Here is a 23,830-nt window from a genome sequence, read left to right as displayed (position 1 = left end):
ACAAATACAAACATGAGTGAAGAAAATAGAAAGAAAAGCATCAATTCAACGCTAATTGCTTCAATTGGTGGCACACCACAATGTCCAATGGAACCTCCACTTACCTTCTGGTCTCTTCCCGTCACTTCTGGATAATCCCACTAACTCCAGAAATGCGCAGGTATTAACCCGTGTCAAGGCCCGCTTAATGAATAAGTTTAGCTCAGAGTGAAGAGCGAAACAATCAGCAAACCACGAAGGCCTGTGGAGTCGAGGAGCCCATTACAGTAACATCTCAGTTTCCCCCACAGACGTCTGCTCCTTCTCTGAGTGCAATGGAGATGCAGAGCTCATCCATGTAGACCACCAATGTTGACCACAGGTAGGGCATCAACTCAGTCCTCCGAGAATTTCGCATTTGCAGAAAGTAGGCGACACCTTGAAAGTTGATCAGATTGATGAAAGGGAGAGTTGAACGTAGCACCTAAGCACAGATTGTCCCATACTCTCTGCTTCTGTCTATCCTCAGCTGTATCAGGAATTGACAAACCCAGAGCTTTATCCATGTCCCAGTTGAAAAGGAGAGGATATTGCCTACCAAAGGGGAGCAAACGTGGATGGAGGAAAGAAAACAGGGAAGAGACAGAGACAGGCACTTGCGCAAACATAGACCGCCCCCTCCACCAAAGACCGTTCGGACAAAGCAGCCTGGTCGCGGGAATCTGTAAAGTCTGATATTGACTAAGCATTTGAATTTCCTGAAGATTAGGTCGTCAAAACATTAGAGAGACGACAAGAATTTATAAGACGAACTAACTCTGAGAAAATATAAAAATTTCGGAATCGACAAATAATTTGTAAGTATAAAAGAAAAAACTTTGTGGGGTTCTATTGCTTCAAGGTGTTTTAGTAGTTGCTCAAGGCTGGCCATCTTGGATCGAAGGTTAGCCATCTTGGACACGAAAGCTAGGTCAGTAGTTGGAGCTCCAAGAGAGTACCACACTGATGAGAGGAACTGCGATAGAGAGTACAGAATTGCAAACAGGTTTACAGTCTGCTGATATGAAGCAGGATGGCTGAGGTGCCAGAGCTCGCATTTGGGATTGCTGACGTTAAGGCCGCTACGACCAAGTTCCTCAATCATCGTCCTCGGAGTTACAAGGATCTTATCAGAAGGGCCTTTCCACCCAAGATACCAGACATTCGTCAAGATACCAGACATTCAAGTCCAAGTCAGCCTCCATCTTGGTAACGTCGTCAATACCCAGTACAAATAGAGCCGGGTCAGAGCGGGCCACATTATTGGACTCCAGAGGCAGATGGGATTAGATGGTCACCAAAGGAAAGGTAAGAGGGCTCCAGATAAGTTTGCCGAGCAAAGTGGTAGAGCCGTGAGACATTCTCTCTTACTGTACGGGTGGAATTAAAGGCATTCCTGAAATCTAGTTTGAGGACGACCTTTGGGGTCTCTGGAAGCAACTTGATAAATGCTCTAGTGGCGTGAGCAGCAGCTTCACAACTTAGCTTGGTATAATCCCTAGCTGAATTTGTTATGGCAACCGAACTTATAGATATCCAACGGACTCTCTTTTGGATTCACGATAGACTTAATCTGTTTAGTTTAGCACCCTCACCTAACCCTGGGTGCATTGAATGGTGTCCACTTTATTGCAATCGTTCGGGTCAGATCTCTGGCTTTGAGATGCATCCCAACCTCCCTCCCATCAATCTCGGAAACCGAGTGAATGGTTTTAGCTCCCTTTTAGCTGAACAATAAAAAAATTATCAAACGTACACTACAAAATAATTTATTCTGGATATCTTACTGTTATATAAACAGCAACAGTAAAAAGACATGCGTGGTTTGAACTACATCCGGTGGCATAGAACATACCAAAAATGATTTTTTATTTTGTAGTTTAGAAATACTTTCTTACATATAGAATCATTTTATATACTGAGTTTGCTTGGCAAGGACTTTGTCATGAAAACTTTGGTGTTGCACGGAGTAGGCGGAGTTGTGGAGTGTGGTAAAATATGCGTGACTAGAGTAGGAGAGGCGAGTAAGTCAAAAGTACATAAATGGTAGTGGCATGAGACAAAGCAGTTCTGAGATGCAGAGTCCACCGTAGTAGTATTGGTAAAAAAAAAGTAGAAAAGTGTGTAGGGAAGTGGTTATACACCATTAGGTGTACACCGCTTCCGTACATTAAATTTCTAGAAGAAACAACGGAACGCAGATTCTGAACAACATAACAATATTTATTTACAGTGGAATTCAGTTCACGCTTGGAGGGAATTCGGTAGCTCGTCGCCCTCGGTTACTGAGACGCCTCCTGAATGATTTCCGTGGTTATTTGTGAAGCTCTGGTGCTGACATGTGAGAGAGCTCTGTTGGACGTCTTGGCTCGACGGAGATGAGTCAACGAAGAGACTGAGAAAAGGCGCCAAAGCTGGGTGTCGAACTCTACGCATGCGCATGAGACTCTTCCTGTATTCTTTCCGAAACTAGTCCCTGCGCATGCGTGGATAAAACTCCGGACATTGAACATATAACAGTCGTCTGCTATAAGTTGTCACTACAAGTGGAAGATGAAATATTATGGGATCAAGGATCGGAGTGTGTCGGCGAGCGATTTAGTAACAGCGCCATATCAGATATGAGAGCAGTATTCATTATTGACGAGCCAGACACGGTTTTGTATCTGAAAGCGAGAAATCAATGAATGAGAGGCATAGAAAAATAGGTCTTCAACAGACTTGGCTTTAGAATGAGGATATGAGAGAGATTCGATGTTTGAGAAAGTTGTTGCTAATGGCTGTTTCCATTATTTGCTTTTTTTAAAAATAAGACATGCTGTAATGTGTTTCCAAACAAAGGGTAAAATCTCTCTCTCTCTCTCTAGAGAGAGAGAGAGAAAGAGTAAAGTTTAGTGAGGATAGGAGATAGCTCGGGAGCGCATTGATTAAGAGTAATGGAAGAGACATTACCGGGGCCGATGACCTTGTTGGCTTGAAGCGACCGGATTGCTTTTGAACTAGGCATGTATGTGTACATGGTAGTGAGCCTAGTGAAATATGAAGCGATTGGCTAGATGCAAAGTGGGTGGCTAATGTGAAGAGCCAATCGTAGCTGAGAAATGGAGGGAAGGAGGCTCCGGCAAAATTAATAAAAAAATCATTTGGGTAAGAAACCAAAATGTTACTCGTAACTTGATATTGGGAAGAACTTGCAGGCTGTGTAATACAGGAAGGCATCCTTTGCGTTTCGGAAAACGACCTTACAAGAGTCATGGTACTAAGTAAAAAGCTTTTTTCGTCTTGCAGGGAGAGCATTTTCACCAAATGTCATTAGCTGTTTTCTTCACCGAAGCTGTCACTGTGCATTAGCAGGCGAACCACTTGGCGGACATGAGGTTGTAGATTTGGTGATGTATTGGAAGGACGTATCTAAGAGGGTAGTTTCTGTCACTTGCCAGCTATTTCTGATAGGTGAGAAGCGAAGTATGTGTGTTGCAAGGGATTGTTACCATAGAACTGACGGATGCAATGCGTTGAACACTTTCAGTAACAAAACGATCCCCTACAAATATAAAGATTGAAATATTAGCTAGCAAGATATCTTTCATTGTTACTTAACAGAAATAGACGGAAATGTTCTGACTAAATAATTTAGTTACAGACTCATTCTTTACTGCTGTGACAGTTTATATCTTGGGAATATGTCTCCTTTAATATCGATTTTATCAGAGTTGTCTCTTGTTTCTCGGATTGCTTTTATTGTTGTTTGGATCTACGATCCAGGTCAAACCCGCAGGATAGAACTCTGATTAAAGGTACTCCATCCTGACCATCCCATTTTTTTTCAGGCACAGTTTATCTAGAGCTATATTATCCAAAAATGTACTTTTTAAAAAGACCGTAATTCAAAGACTGCAATTCAAAGATATGGCTGCTATTTGTAACAGTTCGTGCAACCACCTATTTCTCCTGTAACCTTCAACCATTCACCAAGAACATCAACCACATTGATCTTACTTGCCTCGGAGGATCGAGTCTTCAAAGAATATTACTACTATCCCTTTACTCCAGACCAAAACTTTACTAAACAGCATGTAACTACGTACAAAATACTTGGCCCAGATTTGTAATATGGAAAAAGCCAACTTGCAGAGTCAGATTTGGAAGAGAGTTGCATTTTAGAGATATCAAAATAAGCCAGCACACTCCAGAACAATATGCAAAAAAAAAAAATAATAAATGACAACGATGCATATTTCGTTATCGATGAAAAGACAGGATTTAAATTTGATGGGATATTTTAAAGACTAAATAAATAAAATAAGTTTAATTTTTTTAAGAAAAAATATCAATTTGAATGAAGTACTTGAAACTGAACTTTCTTGTCAAGTTTGGTAATGTTTACTTTTATGTGTATTTGAGAAAATCTTAAAAGTTGATACAGATGCACGTCAGTGAGTCCTTACCTAGATTTTACTAATTTCAGTTTCGAGGTTGTGCCAAAAATATTACAATCGAACCGACATCAATCTACGAGATTGCACTATTAGAATGGAAAGCTCCAAACCTGAGTCTTAAATATCATGTAATTGTCGACATCAAGTTCTTTACACGTAGAGTATATAATTTGTGTATTTTACACAAGATCCGTTTCTATTTACTTAAATGACCATGGATTAAGGTCTATTACTATACAATATTGTGAAGGCGCATGGCTCAGTGGTTAGAAAGTTGGGCTTACAATCGTGTGGTTGTGAGTTTGATTCCAGGACCGGGTTGTGTGTTGTGTTCTTGAGCAAGATACTTTATTTTACGTTGCTCCAATTCGCTCAGCTGTAGAAATAAGTTGCGACGTCATTGGTGCTAAGTTGTATCAGCCTTTGTTTTGCCTTGGGTAATATCGATGCCGTGGAGAGGGGAGGGGACTGGTATGCATGGGCAACTGCTGATCTTCCACAAACAGCCTTGCTCGGACTTGTGCCTTGGAGAGGTACTTCCTAGGTGCAATTCCATGGTCATTTGTGACCTTTCACTGTACATTATTAAAGTGAAACTAGAATCCAATGAACATAATGTATTTTGTACAATGGTTCTTAACCATTTTAGCAAATCAATGATCTTCTGCGACCCATTATTCTGATAGGGTACATTTAAGATTTAGAAGGAAAATATTCATCAGTTATTGCTTGTATGAAATGCTGTGTTGTATAACACAGGATTTATTGTATAACATTTATGAACATTTCACATTTTATCAACAATTTCAAAGTTAAAGATTTTGTCTCTGCAATCGTTTTAAAATTATGTCGCTACACAATTTGGATCTCGACCCATAGGATGAGAACTGGCAGGGCCCACTTCTGAAAGTATTGGTACTTTGGGCAGTTGCCCAGACCGCCACATCATATGTTTGGGATCTTCCATATACAAACAGTAAAATGTGAAAATAAGAAATAAAATGAAATAAAAAGAAAATATGAAAATTCCTTGATTGGTGTCAAGATTATTTTCCGTGTATGTGAAATGTTTAATGAGTAATTTCTCATGCAGTCTATCATTTCTCGATTATTTTAGATAAACTGTTTTAGATCGGAATAACTTCGTCTTCAAATTACAGTGAGAAGCTCCACATTTGTCTACTGGAGTGGATAATCAAATAAAATTTCCAGGTAATATATGCAAAAATATTATGGTATCTCACACAACTCGTTGAATATGTATCTTAGATAATTTACTGTCAAACACACACACACACACACACACACACACACACACGACACTTACTCGACACATATCTAACACTGGATATGTTCCTTACACACACTGACATTTAACTAACACACGTATAACTCCCGCCATATATCTACCTGAATTCAGCTGAGACTTACCTGTCACACTTAGCAAATGTTTATTGTAAGGGTGATACTTAAATCATCCAATATAGAAATAATACAATCAAATGAAGTCGTTGTTAATTGGTGTTTTGTATTTTTCTTTTATTTATCTTTTCTCTTTTATCTTTTACTTGTTTCAGTCATTAGATTGCGACCATGCTGGAGCATCACCTTAGAGAATTTTTAGTCGAATGAATCGACCCCAGTACTTATTGTTTTCTAAGCCTGGTCCTTTTTCTATTGGTTTCTTTTGCTGAACTGCTAAGTTACGGGGACGTAAACACACCAGCACCGGTTGTCAAGCGGTGATGGGGAACAAACACAGACACAAAGACACAAAAATACACACACACACACGTGTGCGTGCGCGTGCGCGCGCGCACACACACACACACACACACACACACACACACACAAGACAACACGTTTATTTCACTTTCCGTCTGCCAAATCCACTCACAAGGCTTTGGTCAGCCCGAGGCTATACTAGAAGATACTTGCCCAAGGTGCCATGCAGTAGTTGGGATACAAGCTTCTTATCACGCTTAGATTTCTTTTTTCTTTCGTAAGAATTTCTTGTTCCTAAATTGCACGAAGGTAACCTTCACGGAGAGATGTTGCATAATAGTTCCTTCCTGGCATAAAGTACTCCTACCCCTAATGTGATAAGTATCTATGCACCTCTGTAGAAAATCTGGTTCATCCTACAAATAAAACAAGTGGACGCTGTCAGGCAGTTTCCTGCGAACTAATGAGAATTTCTTAGTCGAATGAACTTCTACAGACTTTTCATTTTGCATTGTACAGAAACGACTTATTGTAGCTTAACCGAAAACAGAAAAACGAAGAAAATTATTTTAACAGCAATAGAACTGGACTTTATTTACATTATTTACATTTGACGGATATTTGTCCTCATCTTATTTGTTGTTTACACAACGTTTCGGCTGAGATACTCTCCAGCCTTCATCAGGTGTCTTGGGGAAATTTCAAACCTGGGTTCTCATTCCTAAGGTATTTTTCGATGTTGTTGTTGTTGTTGTTCTTCTTCTTCTTCTTCTTCTTCTTCTTATTATTATTATTATTATTATTATTATTATTATTCTTATTATTATTATTCAGGTCACTGCCTGGAATCGAATTGGACTTGTTTAACAATATTAAAAAAAGAATTGTGTAACGTTACCTTTTTGACACATCCAATAGAAGATGAACTCTTTAGGAGAGGCCTCAGATGTTGGAATCGCTGTTGTCTTGAAACTGTTTTTTCATGGGTCATGGTTCATAGCTCAAGATTTAGTCATTATTTTCTAAGTGTCTGAAAGCAGCTGAATGCAAATGCATTTTCCGCTGAATTTTATTTGACTGTAAAACACTTTCGTCATTTACTTGAAGGATGGAAATTTGTTATCTACACTGATCATAATCTGTTAACCTTCGAGCTGCAGTTAAAATCAGATAAACACTGTACCAGAGAAATTTGACATCATGATTTACATCACAATTTGCTGGCGAAATTTGATATATAAAGAGAGCCAGTAACAGTCCTGTAGATGCTTTATCTTGTGTTTTTGTTAGATTTTTTTAATATTCTTTTTATTGTTTTTATGAGTTTCTTACATTCATTGGCTTAAATTAAGAAAAATTGCGGCTGACCTGGAAACAGATGAAGAATTACTGTAACTACGAGATTCGTCAAAATAGAGATGGAGGAGGAACCGGACAATGGGAGAATCAGTGTAAGAATGTGTGTATAGTTAAAGATGATGACAATGAAGTTGTTTGAAAAGGAAAGAGGATTGGAACGATGGTTAGGCCTTGAAATCGCGGATTGAGAATATTTCCATCAACATAGGTACAGGAGTGGCTGTGTGGTAAGAAGTTTACTTCTTAACCACATGATTCTAGGTTCAATCCCACTGCATGGCACCTTGGGCAAATCAAATGTCTTCTACTATTACCTCGGACTGACCAAAGCTTTGTGAGTTGACGGAAACTGAAATTTGGAAGACGGAAACTAAAATGAGCCTGTCATTTATGTGTGTGTGTGTGTGTGTGTATGTGTGTGTGTATCTTCTTTGTGTGTGTGTGTGTGTGTGTGTGTGTGTATCTTCTTTGTGTGTGTGTGTGTGTGTGTGTGCTGCTTTACAGCCGGTGCTGGTGTGCTTACGTCCTGGCAACATAGCAGTTCGGCAAAAGATAGAGTAAATACCAGGCTTTAAAAAGCAAGTACTGGGATCGATTCATTCGGCTAAAATTCTTAAAGGAGGTGTCCCAGCTTGGCCGCAGTCCAATAACTGAAACAAGTAAAAGATAAAAAATTTTGCATACATACACAATGCATACACACACACACACACACACACACACACACACACACACACACACATATATATAAATAATATATGAGTATATGCATATATATGTACATGTATGTACATGCCTTCATCTACATGTATATATAGATGCATATCTGGGTATATGACGTTGCAAAAAGACATGGACAAAATGATAAACAAGGTACAAAAAACACACAGGCCACATTGAGAACATATCCTTCATCAGCTGCCACCATTATAACACTGGCGTTTCGAATAGTTAGGGCAGGACGTTAAATTGGCTCTTCCCACGGACACAAATTAAATTTGTTCCATGGAGGATAGTGGCGGACGGAAAACAAGACAGGAAAACGAAACGGTGAAATAAACAAACAAAAAAGGCTTATGTATATATATATATATATATATATATATATATATATATATATATATATATATATATATATATATATATATATATATATATATATATATATATATATATATATATATGTTGTTGTACTTGGGGATGGTCATATTGCCAGTTTTGCCAATAATGCTTCAGCTTTAGGATCTTGTTCAAAACGGGGGCACCAGTTTTCATTTATGCTTTATGTAGTGTTTTTGGTACCGAAAGACTTTCAAACTTCGTATACTTATCTATTTTGTGTTATAGAACAGAAAAAAAATTTTGTATTCGAATTTATTTCATGTAAAAAATTGTCTTATTTCGATAATTTTTACTAATCACTGACGTCTATTCAGTTGAAAACAGTTAGCGCTGTAACGGTGTATATCGTATTAATCCCCTAATCCTAACCCTAACCCTAACTAGACTGTTAACCCTAACCCTAACCTTAACCCTAAAACTAACCCTAACTCTAGAATCCGAACTCTAAAATTGTTACACACATAGATACGCACAGCGTAATTTATTATATAAACAATATATGCGTATAAATTACGATTAAACCGGATGAAATATGTCACAGGGAATAACATTTTTATGACCGGCCAGCAGTAACTCTATACAGTTGAATAGACGTCAGTGATTGGTTGAAATTACAGAAATACGACAACTTTAACATGGAATAACTTGCGATGTACGTTTTTTTGTTAAGAAGACTAAGAGTAAAAAATGTTTTATATGACACATTCTACCAGTGTCCCAAGTTTCAAAGTGTTTCGTTAAGAAAATACTGGTGCCCCCGTTTTGAACTAGATCCCAGCTTTATATTACACTATATTACATTAATCCTATTTCGGCCAGAGTTCTTTCGTCACACTTCTGTGACCTCATCAGTGGTCCTTTGCTTTCTTCTTTCTTCTGTGTGTCTCACCTTGCTAACTATCAGCCAATCTGGCAAAACATATATATATATATACAGAGAGAGAGAGAGAGAGAGAGAGAGAGAGAGAGAGAGAGAGAGAGAGAGAGAGAGAGAGAGAGAGAGAGAGAGAGATGAAAGTTAAAAAACAAAAACAAAAAAATAAAGGAAATGATGAGGTAGAGAATGAGTGGGAATCGAAAGGGAAGAAATAAATTTCACTTAAATAAAGTGAATAAATAAATCATTAAATAAACACAGACAAAAGAAATGAGACGTCAGCAACAACTCTTCTCTTTAGTTTACAGTTAACTGCTCTCCGCGTCCTAATTTGAATGCTTCATAGTCAATCACAGCTTTTAAACACTTAAATAGCTGTGAACAAACATAACAAAGCAATTAATTACCGTAACTTAATTAAATTCCAGTGTGATTTCAAAGGTAAATTTAATTATGGAAAATAGGTTCCTTTTGTTACGAAGGGTTTTGTTGATTGATAAATGCTGTATGAAAACAATACGAGTTAACTAAAGGTTAACTAAAGTTTTAATAGAATATGTAACTCATGGACATCATCTGCCTGTAAAATAACAGTTAAGCTACACAGTTAAGCTACACTATTAAGTTAGTGTTACGATGTTTAAAGTAGGGAGTATTAAAATGCTAGCTCCTCCTTCTTCTTCTTCTTCTTCTTCTTCTTCTTCTTCTTCTTCTTCTTCTTCTTCTTCTTCTTCTTCTTCTTCTTCTTCTTCTTCTATTATAATGGTGCTACCATTGCAAAGTTATTTCGCTATGTTTATTGCGCTAATTCTTTCAGAGAGGAATGTCATCATTTCCGTTTGTAATAATTATCTTAAAGTCAAGAGAAAGATAGTATTCATAAAAAAACATCAGACAGGAAGTACTGGTTTCACTCTGTTTAACTTCACTGGTTATGAATGAAGAGACAAGTGAAACACATACATACACACATACATACATGTGTATGTGTGTGTGAGAGAACTTGATTTCACGAGATAGACAAGAAATTAATGTATAACTAAACCAAACTAATAAAACAACTTAAAAAACAAAAAACTCTCTCACCAGATGAGATTGAGAAAAAAATACAAGAAAATAAAGAACATCGAACTGGACCTAAAACTTATGAAAAAGAAATTTCGCTAAGGGAACACCTAGCAATAGAGAATATAAAATCTAATCCTAAGTTCTTTATTCACTTTGTTAAACAAAATTCAGCAACACATAACCAGGTTGGCTCTCGGATCATTCTGAATTGACGGGCACCACTTGTTTTCTTAACGAAACACTTTCCAACTTGGGATACTGGTAGAATGTGTCATATAAAACATCTTTTTCTCTTAGCCTTCTTAACAAAAATTTCTACATCGCGAGTTATTTCATGTTAAAGTTGTCGTATTTCTGTAATTTCAACCAATCACTGACGTCTATTCAGCTGAATACAGTTACTGCTGCTTTTGTAAACAATAATTTTTGCCCGTGTCAAGATCGTTATTCCATGTTAATTATATCGTTATTCCCTAGTAAGGGTTTAGGGTTTTAAGGTTAGGGTTCGGGTTTTAGAGTTAGGGTTAGGGTTAGGGTTAGAGTCATGAGTTAGGTTATGGCAAAAATAATCATAACCCTAACCCTAAAACCCTAAAGCTAAAACCAGTACAAACGCACGAACGATGTCATAAATAACAGTACCGCTGATAGTTGTTGTAGACAAACAACGGCACTAATTTTATTCAAGGGAAAAAATCCCATTACACCGCTAGAATATGTTGTTTATATTTCATAGCAGTAACTGTTTTCACCGCAATAGACGTCAGTGATTGGTTGAAATTACCGAAATACGACAATCTTTTACATGAAATAATTTCGAATACAAAAATGTTTATCTGTTCTATAACACAAAATATACAAGTATACGAAGTTTGAAAGTGTTTCGCTACCAAAAACACTAGATAAAACAAATGAAAAATGGTGCCCGTCAATTCAGAAAGATCCTGGCTCTCTAATGGATCAAAATGGATTATATTCCAATGATTCATCACAAATACGCGTACTCTCGAGTCAACATTATAACAGTGCATTTCCTCAACCTGTAGTTAACAAAATAGTACATAAACCAAACGAATTCTTTGATTCCCAGAACCCTACTGCAGAGACACATCTAAAAATTAAGGATATTATGGAAAATGATATGGCTGATCGTTAGCAAGGAGGGACACACATATAAGAAAGAAGAAAGCAAAGGACCACTGATGAGGTCATAGAAGTGTGACGAAAGAACTCTGGCCGAAATATGATTAATGTAATGTAATGTAATGTAATATAAAGCTGAAGCAAATTAACACCAGATATGCGTATAATCATCTAGAGTCAAATTCAGCATCTGAACCGGATGGTCTCTTGGCCATACTGTTAAAAACGTACTGATCAGACTCAGGATACTATTTCAAAAGTCGCTTGATACTGACATATTTCCAGAACTGCTGAAAGACGCAATAATAACACCTATATATACAGGAGGTAAGAGGGCTGAAGCTAAAAGCTACTGACCTGTTTCTCTGACATCTCACATATCGAAAGTTATCAAACGCATTGTTCGGTTCGAAAAAGAATAATCACATGTCTTGAGGAAAACGACCTCTTAGATGACACACAGCATGGTTTCCGGACTGGACGAAGTTGCCTGTCTCAACTATTACAGCGCCTTAACACTATTCTGAATAATCTCTTGAGATGAAAGGACAATGATTGCGTATACCTTGATTTTGTTAAAGCGTTTGACAAGATTGATCATGGAATCAGCTATCATAAGTTAAAGGATCTGTATCACAGGAAAATTCAGAGAATGGCTCTTTGACTTTCTACGCGATATGAGTCAGTGTGTTACTGCAAATAGTTTTCTCTCTGTTAAGTCAGTTGTAATAAGTAGTATACCACAGGGAACGGTTCTTATCAGGTATAAGAACACAAGTGCACTCGATAACTTAACGAATTACACCAATGGCGGAAAAATGCTGGTGGCTATCCAGAAGATACCGTCACACTCCAAAATGAGCTCAACTTCATTTATCACTGGGCAGACAAAAAAAAAATACGAAACTTAATACATCAAAACTTCAGGTTTTTCTTTATGGAGGAATACACACAAGTCACAATATTTGACACCAGATAACACAACGATTCAGAGTGGTAATGACATACGCGACTTAGGGTAGTCATGTCAAATAATACATCTTTAGTCAGCCACATCACCAAACTGACCTCAAAATGCAGACGTCTCAGGATGGATCCTACGAACCTTCGTATCAAGAGAACCGATAGCTATGTTAACTCTATGGAAAACCCTAGCACTGAGCAGATTAGATTACTGCTCACAGCTTCGGCCTCCTAACTCATGCGTTCTCATAGAAGACATTGAATGGTTACAAACAACGTTCACTATAAAATATCTTTTGTTAAAAGCCTTAATTATTAGAATTACCTAAAAGCTCTGCATCTCTACTCACTTGGACGCCGAATAGAGAGAGAGAGAGAGAAAGAGAGAAAGAGAGATATATAATCATATGTATATGGAAAATCCTGGAGGGACATTTTCTAAACTTCGGCATTAAAGAGAACTTCAAAGCACGAATTAGCAGACACTGTCAGCTTCCAAATATACCACCTTGGAAATCACGAGCAAAAACATTCCATTGTACCAGTCTGATATTTAGAGGTCCTCAACTGTTCAACTGCTTACCTAAAGAAATAAGAAATATAAAAGGAGCCTCTACTGAAACATAAAGAGAAAAAATCATTGGATAAATTCCCAAAGGCGATACCGGTCCAGTCAACCATTCAAAGATACACTCAGGAAAGATCAGCTGCCACAGACTCAAACATAGACCAACTTCCTGACATAAAACAACAACAAAACTGACAGAAAATAAGTAAACGCAGCGCGACAGTATGGCTATAATCCTACGACTGAAACCATTAAAAGAATAACAAGTGTATACATGTGTGTGTGTGTGTGTGTGTGTGTGTGTGCGCGTGTATAAGAAATCGTTATGACCATGGGGAACAGCAAGAATCAAAATGGTGACATTCATATTCATTCTTCATACGTTCTGTGCTTTTATTGCTAACAATCAAATACTACCACTGGCATCTCGAGTACCTTTAGTGTTGTCCATTCTGTTATTACATGGAAAAATGCGAGCATGAAAAGTAATATACTTAAGATTATAAACCTGGAAAAGTACAGAACAAGTTATTACACCTGTAAAAGTATAGGACAAGCTATTACTTCTAGTAAAGTAAAGAATAAGAAACTTTTACTTAAAATATTGCAGCAAAGAATGCCAGTTCTAATTTATCACTCTTTACAGATCTCATCTTTTAAATTTATTGTACAAGACTGTTCAGCTAATTTGTAAGTTTGTCTAATTTTTAGCGTGTCGAGCGACCAGGTAGAGGCTCCTTCATTGGTTCGATTGCGTGATGAGATTTTTTTTACACATATGTGTAATATGTATATATATCATCGGCAGAAGTTCGAGAGTAAATCAAAAGCTGAGCACGAATTTGTCCAGTGTCACTCTGTAACTTCTGATGAGATAACTTCTAAAATACAAAATTTTGTCAAAAACTTTAAGAGTAAACCCTGTTCTATGTGACACATTCTACCAGTATTGGAAATTTGAAAGTGCTTAGTTAACTCTTTTTCTACAAATTCTTATTCAATGTGACTAACGATTCTGAATTCCTCATGCATTTTTCTATCATTTAAGCCTAAGAAAAGTATAATTTTATTTTAAAATTTAAAAAAATAATGTTAATTGAATATGAATACCTGCCTTACTGCCCACTTTGAGGTCTCATATTTTGATGTAACATTTTTTCTACTGAACCAAATCTCAAACTATTTATGCCAAAGTGTAGTTGAGGAGGTGTTCTCTTTAAAACTATTAACACTTTGCAGCTTAGTTGAGAACTGAATTAGTGGTGAAGCTTGGTAGCTGCTGCGATTGACGAGATGGTGGACTTAAGAATATATTCAACCACTATCATGTTTGAATGATAATCAGCCAGGCCAAGTTTTTAGTCTGATAATACCTTCCTCCCTCCGTTCTATCATTTGTCAGAAGCCCTGTAAAATATTATGAGCACTGGCTCACCTCATGACTAAAAGATAAATGTATAATATTATTAAGTTTTATTTCTAGATTTCTGGCCAATGGAGGAAGAATCGGTTTCTAACCTAAATTCAAGGCTCCTCCATTGGAATTTCAACAATATCAATAAGCTAGTTATGCATGGTTGTGTATGGGAACAAATATTTGAAGCCAGTGCATGTGCAAATTTGTGTTTTACTTTACTTGTACGTCAAGACATTTGCATATGTACTTATATGCTACACTTGGGAAAGTTTTACTTATTTTGACTGTTCCATTTATGGCTTGTATCAGTAATCTTCTAATTAACTTCATCCTTTCTGATTTTGAGAACCCTTATTCCTCAAGATTGGTGCTAAGACACTATCCTAGTACCCCAATAATCTAGTATATATAAATCACAGTATGTGTGTGTATATTGACTAACGCATACATTTCCACAATTCTCAACCAATTTTCACCAAACTTTACACACACATTACTTATGCCCCAAGGATGGTCATGCACTATAACGAACAAACCGGAAAAAAAACAGTGGTTTACACGTTTTTTTTCTAATTCGTTGTATGTACATAGTTTTCTTTTTGTATGTAGGGTCTTCCATACTTTTTAAATCTATATGGTCGTATATTGGCATGAGAGAATATTTTTTAGTGGTTTTCACATTTTTTAATTTATTATTTATTTATATGTTGTAATAGTGTATTATTACTTGGTTAAAGAATATTATAAAAGTGAAAGGATTTTGTCTATTTATTTATTTATTTCGACTGTCCACCTGCAACGGTGATTAAATTGACTAGGAACGCTGTACACGATGAAAATCCATTACCAAACCATCTTAATCTCCATATTTAAACTGCATTAAACTTTAGCAAGCTTACCTTTACCTATTCTGAGTTACTTGAAAGGTGATGTTCCCTTCCCTCTCTTCTATTTGTTGATACCTTTGTTTACCTACCAATGCGTTGTTTCACTTTAAGGATGCTTTTTTACTCATCCATTATGATATTTCGAATGCAACATCTTTTCACTGTGAACTGCTAAAGATTCAAAGCAGTATTCGTGAACTGAAGTCAAACTCTTCATGTCTTCATTTTTCATTACCTGAAGTCAATTCAGAGTGGTCTATACTGTATGCACGTAGCAAATATATTCTTTTAACTCTAATTTTTTAAGTAGGTATTATATTGTCATTTTTTAATGTACCAACCATACTTCTCTCTGAAAAAATAGCTCCCTTTGCTGTTGAATAGAATATACTCACTGAGGGGAAGTTTCAACGTCTTCCTTCAATTTCCTTACACCATTTATGTGGCTGCTTCTGATAAGAAATTTCGCTTTCATGTAAAACAACTATATTTTGTAGTCATTATCCGTAATCTCCTCTCCAAACATTTCAGTGCATTGTTTGCAAACTTATACGTTCTATGATCATTAAAGTGCGACGACTTCCACAATAACCAGCCTTCAATTTGGTTCTCTGTTCCTAGGTTAATCGGAAACAGATTGCCGTGCTACTCATAAACCTCGGTAGTTCAATTATTTGGTAAAAAAAAAAAAAACCCAAAGCAACTTAAACCATCTAAAGGATGGGTGAGTTTGCTAGTTACGGATTTAAATCTGAACTTGTGGAATAGCTATAAATTTCTCAATAGTTCAGTGTAGGCGTTTTCTTTTTCGTAAATCTTTAGCTTTATGGTGACATCCGTTGGGCAATTGATTTCCACTACTGTACATAGTTTCTCTTCACTGTCCAAATGCACTATGTTTGATCTATTATGTTTACATCTTACTGAGGTTTCCACTGGGACATTCCAGCAATACACTTTTGAGTGGTTATGGTCTCTGTGACAGTATGGGTTCTTACCTAATCTATCCGTAAATACTGTTAGAAATATTTTTTTAATTTCTCATTGGTTTTTGTACCTAAATTATTTTCCCTTTGTATCAGTCATCAGTTAACCTTCTGCATTAAATTTCAGGAATTAACTCATCTAATTTTCCTATTTAACAATGGAATGGAGTGTCAAAGAAAACCGTATAACTGTTGCTGGTCTTCACAAGGCAGATCACGATGCGTCTACCATTTTCAAACTGCTTGAACCGCTTGGAATTTGCAGAATATTTGTGTGTATCGCACCACAAAGAGGTTCGCAGAACATCAGACTATGGATGACATTCCAACAGAAGGCTGTCCTCGCAAGAAGGTCAAAGCTGTTGGAGCCAGAATTCGAAGGAATCCTTCGAGGAAGCAAAAAATCATGGCTAGAGAGATGGAAGTTTCACCCAGATCAGTGTCTAGGTTAATCAGGGAAGATCTAGAGATGCGTGCTTATCATCGATGTATAGGACACATGTTAACTCTTTCATTGAACGCGATCAGAGTGACAAGATCCAAACAGCTTCTTCTCCAGTACGCAGGCAGTGCTCATAGAAACATCCTCTTTACAAATGCCAAAATGACAGGGTGTATGCCTAGACCTCTAAGGAAGCTTCTGAGGTTGCTCACAACGTTCAAAGAGACCATCACCCTGCTTCAGTCATGATTTAGTGGGATGTATCTTACGAAGGGGTGACTGAGCTTCATTTATGTGATAAAAGGATGAAAACCACGGCTCGTGTGTACATCAGGTAAAGTTAAGAGTCTTAACAAATCCTTGTTCAATGGTAAAAAAAATGGAGCTTCCAGCAGGACTCAGCTCCAGCCCACAATGCCAAAGTTACTCAGGAATCACTGTCACAGAATGTTCCTGACTTCTTCAGGGCGGCGGATTGGCTTTCTGAGAGTCCAGATTTGAATCCTCTGGATTATAAACTGCTAAGCCACACAAAAATGTGGATTTTCTTAAGTGTGCTTTTGTCGCTGCAATGACTGATTTTCCAATTAATATTGTGCATACTGCAATAGATGAATAGCCTGAACGTTTGAAGCGTTGTATCAACAACAGGGGGGGGGGGGTCGTCATTTGAATAAATTTTGTATATTTTTGTTCAGCCCACAAATAAATGTTTAAAGTTTCATTTGAATGCGATCAGTAATTATCCTGTTGGATCCACGATGGACTGATTTAATTATCACTGTTGCTGTTATACTAGAGTTTTTGCTACATATCCATGCATGTTCTTCTGCTGATATACACTCATCCTTTCATCTGACGATATGTGACGTTAGTATGCGTGCAATGCATGTATTTCTGTCTCTGCTGTATTTCATAATTTAAATTCCTCTGAAGAAGGAGTTGATTTCTAACAAAGATATAAGCTCCATCTTTGAATGTAGATAACAAAAACAATGTCACATTTTGAACCTGAAAAAAGTCTTGAATAGTTTCACTGTTCCGCTTATAGATTGTATTTGTAATGTGCGAATTAGTTGGTATGTATGTGTGTGTGTGTGTGTGTGTGTGTGTGTGTGTGTGTGTGTGTGTGTGTGTGTGTGTATGACTCTTCTATTTTTTAATTATTATAAATCTTCCACTGAGGAAGGAACCAGTTTCCAACAAAAATACAAGGCTCCGTCTTTGGGATGTAGTTAACACAGACAAATTCACATTTGGAACTTGAGAAAAGTCTGGCATATTTTAACTGTTCCACGCACAGATTGAACTTGTAATATATGAATTAGCCGGTCAGTTTCTCTTTCTCATACATGCACATAAGTAACTTTTAAAATGCCGAGGAAGAGAAAGAAAGGTGGGTGAAAGGAATATGTATTATCACTGATAGAATACAGTATCGTAAAGGCGTATTCCAAGGAGACAACCTCTCTGTGATGTTGTTTATACTTTCCGTAAACCCCTTGTCATTCTTGTTAAGGAAATCTGAAAGATATCTTACTGGTTCACAAGGAAACATAAATACCAAAATTACACACTGTTTCTTTGTAGATGATTTAAAACTTTATGCAAAGAATATGCATGAGACGAAAAAGAGCCTTGATCTAGTTACAACATTCTCAAAGGATGTAGGGTTGGAGTTTGGTCAGGATAATAGTTGTAATATGGTGGTGAAAAGAGGGAATACTATAAACCAGACTAGTAACATCTCCATTAATGATTTGACTGTTTCTCCTATATCTGATGAGGAATGTTACAGGTATCTAAGGGTGGATGAAAACATATCTTACAATGGCACCTGTAACAAAACACGTATCACTAAAGAATATTACAGCTGAATAAAGAACATTTGGACCTCAGAACTCTCTGCATTCAATAAGACAGTGGTCCACAATGTATTTGCAGTACCAGTTCTCATACCAACATTTGGGCTGCTTGATTGGATGCTTGATGAGATCCGAGCCAGTGATGTGAAAACCTGAAAAATACTAACAAGCACACATAATTTCCACATCAAGAGTGATGTAGACTGATTCTACCTAAAAAGAAAACAAGGTGGCAGAGGGTTAACCTCAATCCAAAATGCCTTTGAATGTCGTATCATATCCCTTCGGCAACATCTTTTAACCACCAAGTGTTGAAGTGCATCCCTTGACTAAGTTTGCATACCTGAGGCTGATAACGTCATAAGACTTAGAAGGCAGTTCCTTGAGCAAAATCCCTTGGCTGATAACCTAGAACAAGCCCAAAGAAGTCGTACGACTCTACCGCAACGTATCATCAAATGAAAGATGAACCTATATCAGCGGAAGACATATTAGTAGAAAGCTTGGAGATGATAGTAACGTTGATCATCAAAGCAGTCTATCATGGACCAATAGCCAGGTTACTACTTCCCACTTTGATGGGTATGTGTTTGCAATCCAGGAACAGGAAATATTAGCAAAATACCTGATGCACAAAAGGGATAGAGATGCAGAAAAAGCAGTAAAATGTGACAACCGATGAAGACTTTGTGGAGTTAACAACAAAGATATCACCCACATCATAAGCATTTGTCCGAAAATGTCATCACAGTATTATCTACCTATGATACATGATGTTGTAGTTAGGACACTCTATAAAGAAATCCATCGGAAGGATAACCCCAAGAAGAAAAAATAAGAACCCACAGTAAGGTAGGAGATCCATAACCACTCATGATAAAAAGGAGTACTGGTGGAATGTCCCAGTGAAAACCTTAATAAAATGAAAGCACAACAGACCTAGAACAATGATTTGAAATAGAGAAGAGAAGCTGTGTCAAGTTGTGGAAATGAGCTGCCCAGCGGATGTTAACATAAAGCTGAGGATCCGTGAAAAAGAAAACACCTATTCTGAACTATTGAGAAATCTGCAGTTACTCTATGCAGATTGCAAGTTCAGGTTTATACCTTTAATTATTGGAGCACTGGGATATGTAACACTGCCTCAATACCAATCTTGAGAAATTAGGCTTCTCAAAACCAGGAAGGAGAAAGCTAATCCGAAGACTACAGATCTACTACTACTACTACTACTACTACTACTACTACTACTCTATATAGATGTTACTGTTGCTGCTGCTTCTTACTAACAACAACAACAACAACAGCACAGCCTGCTGAGAATTATCCCACCATATCACCATCACTACAGTCACCACCACCATCATCATCATCATCATCATCATCATCATCATCAGCAGCAGCAGCAGCAGCAGCAGCAGCATCAATATCATTTCCCCCCCATCAATACCGTTACCACCATCACCATCAGCATCAGCATCGTCAACACCATCACCGATGTATTCATACTCCCCCCTCCATTCTCTAATTCTAGTCGTACCAGTTTTATTTATTCATTAGACAAGGTCTCTCTTTCTTTCTTTCTTTCTCTCTTCGATACTTCTTTTCACTGTCTCTTTCAACCTCTCAACCATCCAACTTCACAACTATCAGCTTGTTCTTCCCGCCTTTATGTCTGTCTGTCTGTCTGTCTCTCTCTCTCTCTCTCTCTCTCTCTCTCTCTATCTCTTTCTCTCTCTCTTTCTCTCTCTCTCTTTCTCTCTCTCTCTCTCTCTCTCTCTCCCTGTTTATCTATCTAAACATCTATCTACCTACTTTTTCTCACCCCCTCCCTTCTTTATCTCATTATGTAAGTGTATGAATATATGCTTGTATAAATATACGTGTGGGTGTTTGTATGTATATATATACGTGAGTATATATATTTGTAGGCGTGTGCTTGCGTGTGCGTATGTATGTGTGTGTGTGTGCGTGCGCCCACGTGTGCATGCACGTGTGTGTGCGCGCGCGCGCGTATAAATACAGCAAAACTGGAAAGTTGGATCTGCGTGTGTATGTTTGCAGTTTCTGTTGTTGTTGTTGTTGATGTTTCCCATTCAGAAGAGAAGAGATACGAGATGGGTCTATTCACATTTACACTGAAGTGCTGTTTACACTGAGTTTATTGCTTGATGATGATGATGATGATGACGAAGAGGAGAAGGATCTTGGTGTTTGTGGTACAGGTATTAGTGGTTGTGGTGATGATGATGATGATGGAGCTGGTGGTGGTAGTGGTAATGCTAATGGTACTGGTGGCAGTGGTGGTGATGATGATGATGATGATGATGATGATGATGATGATGGTGGTGGTGACAATGATGATGATGATGATGATGCTGATGATGATGATGATGGAGCTGGTGGTGGTAGTGGTAATGCAAATGGTAGTGGTGGCAGTGGTGGTGATGGATGATGATGTTGATGATAATGATGACGATGATGATAATGATGACGATGATGATGATCAAGATGATAACAGTAACAGTGAAGGAAATCTCCCCAGACTTGGTGACAAGCAAGACTCAACGTTTCTCCAGGTTTTTGTTTGATTAAACTCTATGAACACGGCAGGAGGAAAAACAGAAAACGATTTTTTTTATCGATCTATTGATTTGGTTTCTCCGTTTGTTCGTTCCTCTAGTTCCAACAGGAGCGGTCGGGGGACACTGTCTGTCTGTCTGTCCGTCCGTCTGTCATCCCTGCCTCCTTCCCTCCATTTGTCTCTCTCCCTCTCCATCTTCCCTTCTCCGTCTCGGTAATAATGATTTCACTCTAAGGTACAAAGCCTTTGCATTATATTTTCTTTTGAGGTGTGAGGTAGTAAGTAATACAAGAGGAGTCGACTGACTCCAAGTACAGTCTCAGGTTACAGAGGTATTAGAGATGGTGGTGGTTGTGGTAGTGGTTGTTGTGGTAGTAGTGGTTGTGGTAGTGGTGGTTGTGGTAGTGGTGGTTGTGGTGGTTGTGGTGGTTGTGGTTGTGGTAGTGGTGGTTGTAGTATTGGTGGTTGTGGTAGTGGTGGTTGTGGTAGTAGTGGCTGTGGTAGTTGTGGTTGTGGTGGTGGTGGTGGTGATAGTGGTGGCAGCGGCGGTGGTGGCAGCTGTGGTGGTTGTGGTGGTGGTGGTTGTGGTGGTGGTGGTTGTGGTGGTGGTGGTTGTGGTGGTGGTAGTTGTGGTGGTGGTGGTTGTGGTGTTGGTGTTTAGTAAAGGTGTGATTTAGTGATTCAGCCACTGACTCTGAATCCAGTTCCAGTACAGTGTTATATTACTGAAGTGGGATGAACAACTAAATCAGGCAACTTCGTTCAGAGTCTTGGGTAAAAGAGATTTCTTCGGAAATAGGCCGAGCATGAATTTTAGAGATGAGGAAGTACAAGACTGAAACGGTCTCTCTGTCTCTCTCCCTATCTCTCTCTCTCCCTATCTCTCTCTCTCCCTATCTCTCTCTCTCCCTATCTCTTTCTCCCTCTCTCTCTCTCTCTCTCTCTCTCTCTCTCTCTCTCTCTCTCTCTCTCGCCCGTGCATACACACATGTATATACACTCCACAAACACAAAAACATGGAGCATACATAGACACATATCTACAGAAATAGACACATAAGGAGGTGCAGTAAATGAAGGTGATGTAAAAATGTATATGTACGACTTGAGATGAAAATGAAAATGAACTTGTAAGCGACGATTTATGCTCCGTTATATAATACAATGAATGTCATACTCTTTTACTCTTTTACTCTTTTACTTGTTTCAGTCATTTGACTGCGGCCATGCTGGAGCACCGCCTTTAGTCGAGAAATTCGACCCCAGGACTTATTCTTTGTAAGCCTAGTACTTATTCTATCGGTCTCTTTTTGCCGAACTGTTAAGTTACGGGGACGTAAACACACCAGCATCGGTTGTCAAGCGATGTGTGGGGGGGACAAACACAGACACGCAAACACACATACATACATATATATACATATATACGACGGGCTTCTTTCAGTTTCCATCTACCGAATCCACTCAAGGCTTTGGTCGGCCCGAGGCTGTAGTAGAAGACACTTGCCCAAGGTGCCACGCAGTGGGACTGAACCCGGAACCATGTGGTTGATAAGAAAGCTACTTACCACACAGCCACTCCTAACATAGCAGGTTACAACAAAGATGTGTGAGAGACTTCGTGGTTAGGCTGGACTGTGTTTCTTGTAGACAAAGTTGACGTACTGATGGTGGTGTGTAGAGGCAGCCGTTGGTCTGTTGGTCGTGTGGTGTTCATACAGCAACGATGTAGGCAGGCGTCTGGTGGAGATGAAAGCGGAGGCTGGCTGGTGTCTGATACATCTTTGTCAGAGACGAGTTGCGTGTTGTCAGTGGCGCGTGCCAAAGACCTCGAGACGAGGAGATGCTGGGTTTTTATAAGGAGTTGTAGGCTCAAAGCTAGGTTGAGAACAGGCTGTCACACGTGATTTTATTTAGAGGCTCCGATTGGCTATACGCTGCAAATTGGCGCGACCGAGTAAGAGACAAATTGCGCCAATACCAATTACGGAAAGGAATGCGTGTTCTAAGTCGAGTCGCCAATTTGTAACGATCGTGCGAAGCGAAGTGATGAGAATGACTCCTTAGTACATCACACTATTAACTTTGGATATCCTTGTTGCTTGATTTGATTCACACACACACACACACACACACACACACACACACACACACACACACACACACACACACACACACACACACACACATTATAGTAGGGTCAGTTGGGTACCGTCTGTGAGAAAAACCGCACCATGACGCAATTCACTCTTGCCAGAAACTTGGAAACGATATGCTTGGCATTCACGCTGGAACATTTCAGAGTGTTTGGGTGTCAATCTGAGGACAGTGCAATCTGAGGACATGTACCGAGAGTGAAAAAAATTA

Source organism: Octopus bimaculoides, chromosome 3 (assembly GCF_046866305.1).
Source record: "Octopus bimaculoides isolate indiv1 chromosome 3, ASM4686630v1, whole genome shotgun sequence".
Classification (NCBI taxonomy): domain Eukaryota; kingdom Metazoa; phylum Mollusca; class Cephalopoda; order Octopoda; family Octopodidae; genus Octopus; species Octopus bimaculoides.
The sequence above is the reverse complement of the archived record's forward strand: the minus strand, read 5'-3'. Positions refer to the sequence as shown.